At 44.8% G+C, this 8,269-nt stretch overlaps 1 non-coding gene across 1 annotated transcript; it reads right to left on the reverse strand.

The window, feature by feature from the left end:
* Positions 1 to 7,929: 7,929 nt before the first annotated feature.
* trnas-gcu (transfer RNA serine (anticodon GCU)) lies at positions 7,930 to 8,011 on the reverse strand. Its single transcript has one exon. It is a non-coding gene; the product is annotated as a tRNA-Ser (tRNA).
* Between the last annotated feature and the right edge of the window lie 258 nt (positions 8,012 to 8,269).

Genomic DNA, 8,269 nt, shown 5'->3' on the forward strand with positions numbered 1-8,269 from the left:
ACGGTACAATGTAGTCATGACGGCCGGAGGAGCGCCCGCTCGCCTGAGTTTCCGCAGGAAGTACAGGCGGCGCTGGGCCTTCTTCGCCAGTGATGCGGTGTTGGTGGACCAGGAGAGATCCTCACTGATGTGCACCCCCAGGAACCTGGCGCTGCTCACTTTCTCCACCACAGCACCGTCGATGGTCAGCGGCAGGTGTTGGGTGTGACCCTTCCGGAAGTCAACAACAACCTCCTTGGTCTTGTCGACGTTCAGCAGGAGGTTGTTGTCCCTGCACCACGTGGTCAGAAGGTCAACCTCCAGCCTGTACTGAGTCTCGTCTCCCTTGGTGATGAGACCCACCAGAGTCGTGTCGTCAGCAAACTTCACTATGCGGTTGTCGCTGTGGGTTGCAATGCAGTCATGCGTCAGGAGGGTGAAGAGTAGCGGACTGAGCACGCAACCTTGGGGGCCCCTGTGCTCAGCGTGATGCTGGCGGAGATCTTGTCGCCAACACGTACCACCTGTGGCCTCTGACAGAGGAAGTCCAGTAGCCAGTTGCAGAGATAGGTACGGCGGCCCAGCTTGTCAAGTTTGCTGATGAGACGTTGTGGCACAATGGTGTTGAAGGCAGAACTGAAGTCCACAAACAGCAATCTCACATACGAGTCCCTTCTCTCCAGGTGGGTGAGGGCCGAGTGGAGGGCAGAGCAGATGGCATCCTCAGAGGACCGCTTGGCTCGGTACGCAAACTGGAAGGGGTCAATGGTGGGGGGGAGAACGGCACGGATGTGCTCCATGACAAGCCGCTCAAAGCACTTCATGATGATGGGCGTAAGTGCCACGAGGCGGTAGTCATTGAAGCAGGACGGAGCAGGTTTCTTCGGCACAGGTACGATGGTGGCAGCTTAGAAACACGACGGGACGATGGCCTGCTGCAGGGAAGTGTTAAAGATGTCTGTGAAGACATCCGTCAGCTCACCAGCGCAGTCCTTCAGCGCTCGACCCGGGATGTTGTCAGGGCCCGCCGCCTTACGGATGTTGATAGCGGCAAGCGCCCTCCTCACGCTGTCGGCGGAGAGGCGCAGGGACAGCTCGTGTGAAGGGGGTGTGGCCTTCAGCGGGCAAGTTTGAACATTCATATACCATTTTCAACTCAAGGTTCCTGATAGAACAATCCACCAATCCAAATAATTCCAACACAAAAAGAACTGCTGGCAAATTAATCAGAATTTTTTCTTTGTTTTTAAATTTAAAGAACTCAATCTCTCAGATTTAGCTCGCATATAGAAATTTGTATAATCTTATAACACAACCAATCAATTATTTCTATGTAGCATTACAATTTCTCTGTATCAGCATGACCGGTCAAAAACCGGGGGCTTGTCATGCTGAAAATTTGGCTTTTCCTCTGCCCCTTCCTCCACCCTTTGATCGGTATCGTTTTGCCTGACAACACTCTCTTGCAAAGTGTCCTTGTTTCCCACAGTTCCAACAGGTCTCTGAATCTGGTGGGGGTTTTGATTTGAATGGTGGCTTGCGAACATGTTGGTCTCTAACTGTTCCTCTGCCCCTTTGGGAACTTTGGAAGAAGATCGTTGTATCTTCATGTAGATCATTATCATCATCTAGATGAAATACATCAGAACATTTGACTTTCTCAATTGTCACAACGCAAGCAGTGTCTGCTTCCACTAAGTGTTTCCTCACCCAGTTGCCTAAGACGGGGGGAAACCAGTGAGGAGCGCATTTTTAAGATGTTGCTGATAAGCACTCTCAGTTGCATCTATCTACACTCTCCTCCAAAACATCAACCACTATCTTCCACACTTCAACTTTCAACTTCCCTTCTACTCCATACTTTTTCTTCCACATTGGCATGTATTGCATACAATTAAGACATTTACTCACCATGAACTTCTCATCTTCTTCAAGAGCTAGAGATTTACCGGTTTTATTTCCCATCTTAATTTGGTATTTTAGGTTTATACAATTTTTACGTTTTTTCTTTCTTTGAGGATCCTCAATGCAGGTTTAAATTGACCTTCAACAAATTACTAGCCTGTGTTATTGCCGTGGATCAATGCTAGAACTGTTATTTAGTCAATTTATCCTACCAGTCACACAACATTCATGCAAACAGCTTGGAACAACGGACAAAAAAAAGAATCTACGCCCTTCTTCAATTAAGAAAAAGAAGCTCTGTTTTTTTCTTAGCCCGTTCCTTCCACTGGGACTAGAATCCCAGCTGTTTCATAGCTTGGAAAAACCAAAGCCGTATCTCATAGCCCGGACAAACCAAAGCCGTATCTCATAGCTCGGACAAACCAAAGCTGTATATCATAGCTTGGACAAACCAAAGCCGTATCTCATAACTCGGACAAACCAAAGCCGTATCTCATAGCTTGGACAAACCAAAGCTGTATCTATTGCTTGGACAAACCAAAGCCGTATCTCATAGCTCGGACAAACCAAAGCTGTATATCATAGCTTGGACAAACCAAAGCCGTATCTCATAACTCGGACAAACCAAAGCCGTATCTCATAGCTTGGACAAACCAAAGCTGTATCTCATAGCTTGGACAAACCAAAGCCGTATCTCATAGCTTGGACAAACCAAAGCCGTATCTCATAGCTTGGACAAACCAAAGCCGTATCAGCGCTTTTTTCTATGACTTACTTGTCCTCTGGTCCGCTGCACTGCCGGATCCCGTCAATCCACCTCCGTCAGACGAAGACAGACCTAAGATGCTGGCCCAGCGAAGAAATTCTCTTCCCAGGACTTTCTTTTCCAGGTCCTCCTAAAGGACGCTGGCTTGTCGACAATGCAGCACGTCCACCTCCGTCAGCCAGATGGCGGGTATGAGGGTATCCGGGTCACGGCACCAAAATGTTAGGGTGGTGCTCACTCTAACTTATTTTGCAAGAACCACACTGGAGACAAGTTAGTCGTTTTAGACACCTGCAGGCGGAGAGTTCACTCGTCGCTGTGCTTACAGCGATGGTCGAATGAAGTCTGACTCAGGCCTCATCAGGTGCATATTTATTGAGGGAAACAGAGTGGGGTTGAAAGTGGGGGTGTGGGAACAGGATGGGGTGAAGCCGCTTCCCCGCTGATCAAAGCATAGCAGGGGGCCTATTACGACGTGTAAACAAAGCAACTTTGATTGCTTCCTCTGCAGCTATTCAATCAGCTGAAAAGATCTTAGCACTTTGGTCTACTACTTTTGTTAAGACGGGACAAGCTAGGTAAATTATTACAGGTTACATTCCAACATAATCATACGATGAAGATATTCTGTAAACCCTAACACAAAGCATAGCAGGGGATGTTTTACGACATTGTGTAGGATGGTACAAGCTTTTTTATTTATTACTGGTTACGCACCAACATAAGCATAAAACTAATCTAGCTAGGTTATTTATTACTGGTTACATACATTCCAACATAATCATACGATCAAGATAGTTTGGAAAACCCTGACAGCTCCCACAATTGTCATGCTGTTATGTTTTGTGAGTTGTTTTTGTCTTGTCCTGTTCGTCGTATTGTCACTTCCTGTTTTGTTTTGGTAACTCTCCTCTCGTTTCAGTTCGTGGGTCCTTCCTCTGTGTGTCAGGCTACTTGTCTTCCCTGATCCCAATTGTGTGCACCTGTGTCTTTGGTCCTAATTGTCTGCACCTGTCTCCTCACCTTTCTATGTGTATTTAGCCAGCGTCTTCCCCTTGTCTTGTGCCAGTGCGTCTGTTGGATTTTGTCCACAATTTAGGGAGCGCGCTATCTGTGCCTCATGGCCATTGCCGATCACCTGTTATCCAATTTACTCACTGCGTGCTCGTTTGATTTTTTCAGATTTAGGAAAATGCTAAGACACTGAAGCAGAAATTAGACTTACACAGGTTGGTTGAGTTCAATCACAATTCTTGTTAAGAAAGCTCTGTTTTCAGGAAAGTACAATACAGCGCTGGGCCTTTCAAGAGCAGAAAGTCTCCATTCAGAAAAGGACACATTCAAGGTTCTTTGGTGAGCTTATATTCATTTCCACATGCCAATGTGGGCCGAGTTTGATGGGTGATGAGTCAGGGGGTGTGGCAAGTTCGCAGGAGATTCTGATTTCATGGGAGTGGGTGGTGGTTATGGGTGATTCGGTGTGTGTGGGGGCTGTTGTCTTCCATCCCGTCTTTCGGCCTTGGCGATCATCTTTGGCCGAGTCCTTGGCTGGCTCCCTCTGGCACCTGCTGGTTTTTATCTCCAAGTGACCTTCCTGTAAACATTCCCCTCCATTCTTGCACATAGACTGTCTCACCTCATTCTTTCATCATTATTTCAATTTTGTCATTTTGTACGAAATTATGTGAGCTTTTTGTCTGTGACATCATTAATCTATTAATGTTCCTTGACTATGCAAAGTTTGTTCTTTTGATACTCCATGTCTTTGCTTACGTCATTATTTTCTTAGTTTAATCATGCTTCCAACCATATATTTTCTTTGTTAGGCAAAATATTTCCCTCTGTCCAGAACGTTCAGTTGTAATCAAAAACTGGCGTCTAGCATTAGTCAAAACATAAGATACAATCAAGTACTGAACACTTTTAGACGACTTTGGCAGTGTCCGTGATTTAGAGAATCATCAGGCATGCATTAAACAGTTCCTTAAGGGTTATTAAGCTATTCAAGCAATATATCAAAAAACATTTGTTATTTCAAAGTGCTCAGAAATATATATCAGTTCATAAAGTTATAAAAACCTTTGTCATTACCACCTATCAAAAATGTCTAGTTATGTCTTCTTTATTGATTTGGTGTGTAGTAGAGATGCACCGATCCGATATCTGGATCGGATATCGGCCCCGATATCAACAAAATAAATGGATCGGGTATCGGAAAATACAGCCGATCTGTGAGCCGATACTTTCCTTAATCTATTGGGACGCGGGCTACGTCATACGTCAGCAGCACGTGTGCCGCATGCCACGAGAGTTTTCTAAACAAACGCAAACATGGAGCGAACGTTCGCTTCTCTTCCCCGGGTTGCTAAGCGGACGTCAAACCCTGCGCGTTCGCTTCTCTTCGGGTTGCTAATGGGACGTCAAAGGCTGCGCGTTCGCTTCTCTCCCGAATGGGGGGGGGGGGGTGGCGGAGGCTAATCGGATGTCAAACGCTGCGTGTTCGCTTCTCTTCCGGGGGGGTGTTAATGGGACGTCAAACGCTTTGTGTGGCGGGCTCCATCTAGTGTGGAAACTGAGAAGCTGAGCTCAAGCTTCTTGTGCGGGCCATATTCAATTATGTTTTCAGAATTTGCTGCGGGCCAATAAAAACTGGACCGTTAGTTTGGACACCCCTAATTTAGAGCAAAGAACTGTGTAGTCTGCCTGATGCCATTGCCTTTGGTCTTTTCTGTTCCACATGTAGAGTTATGTAGCTTGTTAAGTCAACCATAATATCGGATCGGTATCGGGTATCGACCGATACGCAAAGTCACGGCATCGGTATCGGAACAGAAAAAGTCGGATCGGTGCATCTCTAGTGTGTAGGTATAATTATATGCTTAAAATGTTTCTTTTATTGATTGAATATGTGAATATACTTTTCTACTTATGTACTTTATTCAATGAGGTTTGAGCATATCTGTTTTTGTAGCTAGGCAGGACTTTTTGTATTTTGACCCCATTCCTTCACGTCTTGTCCCGTCTTGAGCACCAGCGATCGCGTGAGTAACAGATATCACTTTAGAGAACCTAGATTAGAAGATACCTTTTTTTGTCAAGCCTGAGCGCTGTTTTTCAGTTTTGTTTTTTGCCACCGTGTTTTCCCTCATTTTGAGGTGCTTTTGGTTTTTGCTGTCTTCAGCCTTGTTTTCCCTCTTTTTGAGGCGCTTTTGTTTTTTTTGTGCTGTCTCCAGCCTGTTCGAATAAATACCGTTTTTTTCCATGTATAATGCGCCCCATGTATAATACGCACCCTAAAAATGGCATGTTGATGCTGGAAAAAAGCCTGTACCCATGTATAATACGCACCCAAATTTTGACTCCTACTTAAGTCCGTGAACGTAAAATTATTTCAGAAAAAAGATCATCTTTGGGAACAACCGGATGTTATTCTGCCAGTCAGTATCACTGCGCATGCGCTAGCAACCTCAATAGCGAAGAAATGTTTCGGATTTGTGCAGGGTACATTGTGACAGCAAACGAGCAGGTGATCGAGCAAGCGTCTGATACGAGAGCATAGGGTTCTTATGGAGCGTGTTTGAAGTGAACAGCAGAGAAGAAAGCGCATCTGTAATGGCGGCCTCCGTATCATATACGGATTTAAAAAAAAAAAAAAAAAGTTTTTTTCTTTTGTACCCATGTATAATGCGCACCCCAGATTTTAGGACAATAAATTAGTTAAATTTTGCACATTATACATGGAAAAAAACGGTACCTTTTGTTTGCACTCTGCATCCGAGCCCTCTCCCTGATCCAAGCCTGACAACAATAGCTCCTACAAGATGTCTCCCAGGTCTCTTAGCTGGCTCGTATCTTTGTTTGTTAGCCTTGGAAACTCCTCTATCTTGTTTAGCAGTGTGTCCTCAATTGCTTCTGAGGAACGGTGACACTCTTCAACCCGTTCCCAAATCATCTTTACGCCTCCAGCGGGTACTGCATGAACCCTTTTCACCTGTTCTGCAGATCTTGGACCTAGCCACCTTGTTAGTAGGTCGAACTCCTCTCTTTCTGATAAATTTAAGTCTTTAGTCGCGCCAATAAATTATACTTTCCATGTCCAATAGTTTTACGGTTTGTCGTCAAATTGCAGTAAACCAACGCTGACAAGTTACCGTATTTTCACGATTAAAACGGGCACCGTAATAAAAGCCGCAGTCTCAGTTATGTGTGCCACGACTGTGTTTAACACACATATGGCGCACCGCATCATAGGGCGCGGGTTTTATATATACAATCCACGCCCCTTTAACGTTCTCATGGCGCTCTCAACTACGTCCGCCTTACAACAACACACACAAACACACGCACACAAATACACACATGCAGCAGTGACTCTCCAATACACATTGATACCAAATGATCAGGTGTTGCTTTCCCGCCTTTTCCGGACAGTATAAAACCTTCTTACCTGGAGATGGAGGATGTTGTTACATCTGCTGAAGTGCCATGTGTACTGACCGCCATTAAACAACCCAATATCTTGCCAATAAAGAACAAACCGTTACCCCACATCTTAGTTTTCCTGACCCAACAACGGACATCATCAACAACACGCAACAGCCGTTGATGGAATCGAACCCGCACTTTCTTAACTGTGAAGCGGACATGCTAACCAGTTCTCCACCGAGCCGCCAAAGAGTATAAATATTACGATATTGAGTCAAATACAAACCAGATTACAGATACAATGGAGCCTCGGTTTTTGACCACAATCCGTTCCAGAAGGCTGTTGGAGAACTGAATCGTTCAAATTCCGAATCATGTTTTCCCCATTACAAATAATGGAAAAAAAATTAAAATTTAAATTTAAAAAGGCCACCTTTTCAAAGTATTTTTTCATTTGTACATTTTTGTCCGATTGCGCAACTGCAGTGCTTAGCCTTATTGTGACAGCGCGGTCGCTAAAATTTAGAAAATATTTTTAATATTTTTTTAATATTGCGCAGGGAGCTTAATTTGGTCCGATCGCGCAACCGCAGCGCGCCGGGCGCTCACTGTTGCATTGCTTTAGGAGCGTCTTTGTGTTTTAGGATGGCTTTACTGATCCCACTTGCTTCCTTTGAAGGCATGATTAGAGTTCTTGCAATCCTCAGAGTAACGAGAATGTAATAATGAACGGAGTCAGTTGGCATGCGGGTCCTCTCGTGAGGTTCGACAATCGAATTTTGTTCGACATCCGGAGCAAACATTTCTCAATTTTTTTTTTCAACTCCACTGTAAAACAATGTAACATTAACTTTCGACGAGGATGGGATTTGAACCCATGCGTGCAGAGCACAGTGGATTAGCAATCCACCGCCTTAACCTCTCGGCCACCTCATCTTGCTCATATGGCGTTGACAACACGTTGTGCCGAGATACTTTGTGTGAAAATCCGACTGATGAAATGCTGAGTGGAGAGCACAATGGAGTAGCAACCCATCGCCTAAATATCTCAGCCATCGCATCTCATGCATGAGTTGTATGGGCGACATGATATGGCATGTACGGGGTAGTATAAGCTACAAGGTAAAATGATACGATACTTTAGATATGAAATGAAGAAGAGCTAAGCCACAAAAGAAGTGACACTGTCAGCAA

The sequence above is a fragment of the Syngnathus typhle genome, linkage group LG6, assembly GCF_033458585.1.
Source record: "Syngnathus typhle isolate RoL2023-S1 ecotype Sweden linkage group LG6, RoL_Styp_1.0, whole genome shotgun sequence".
NCBI lineage: Eukaryota > Metazoa > Chordata > Actinopteri > Syngnathiformes > Syngnathidae > Syngnathus > Syngnathus typhle.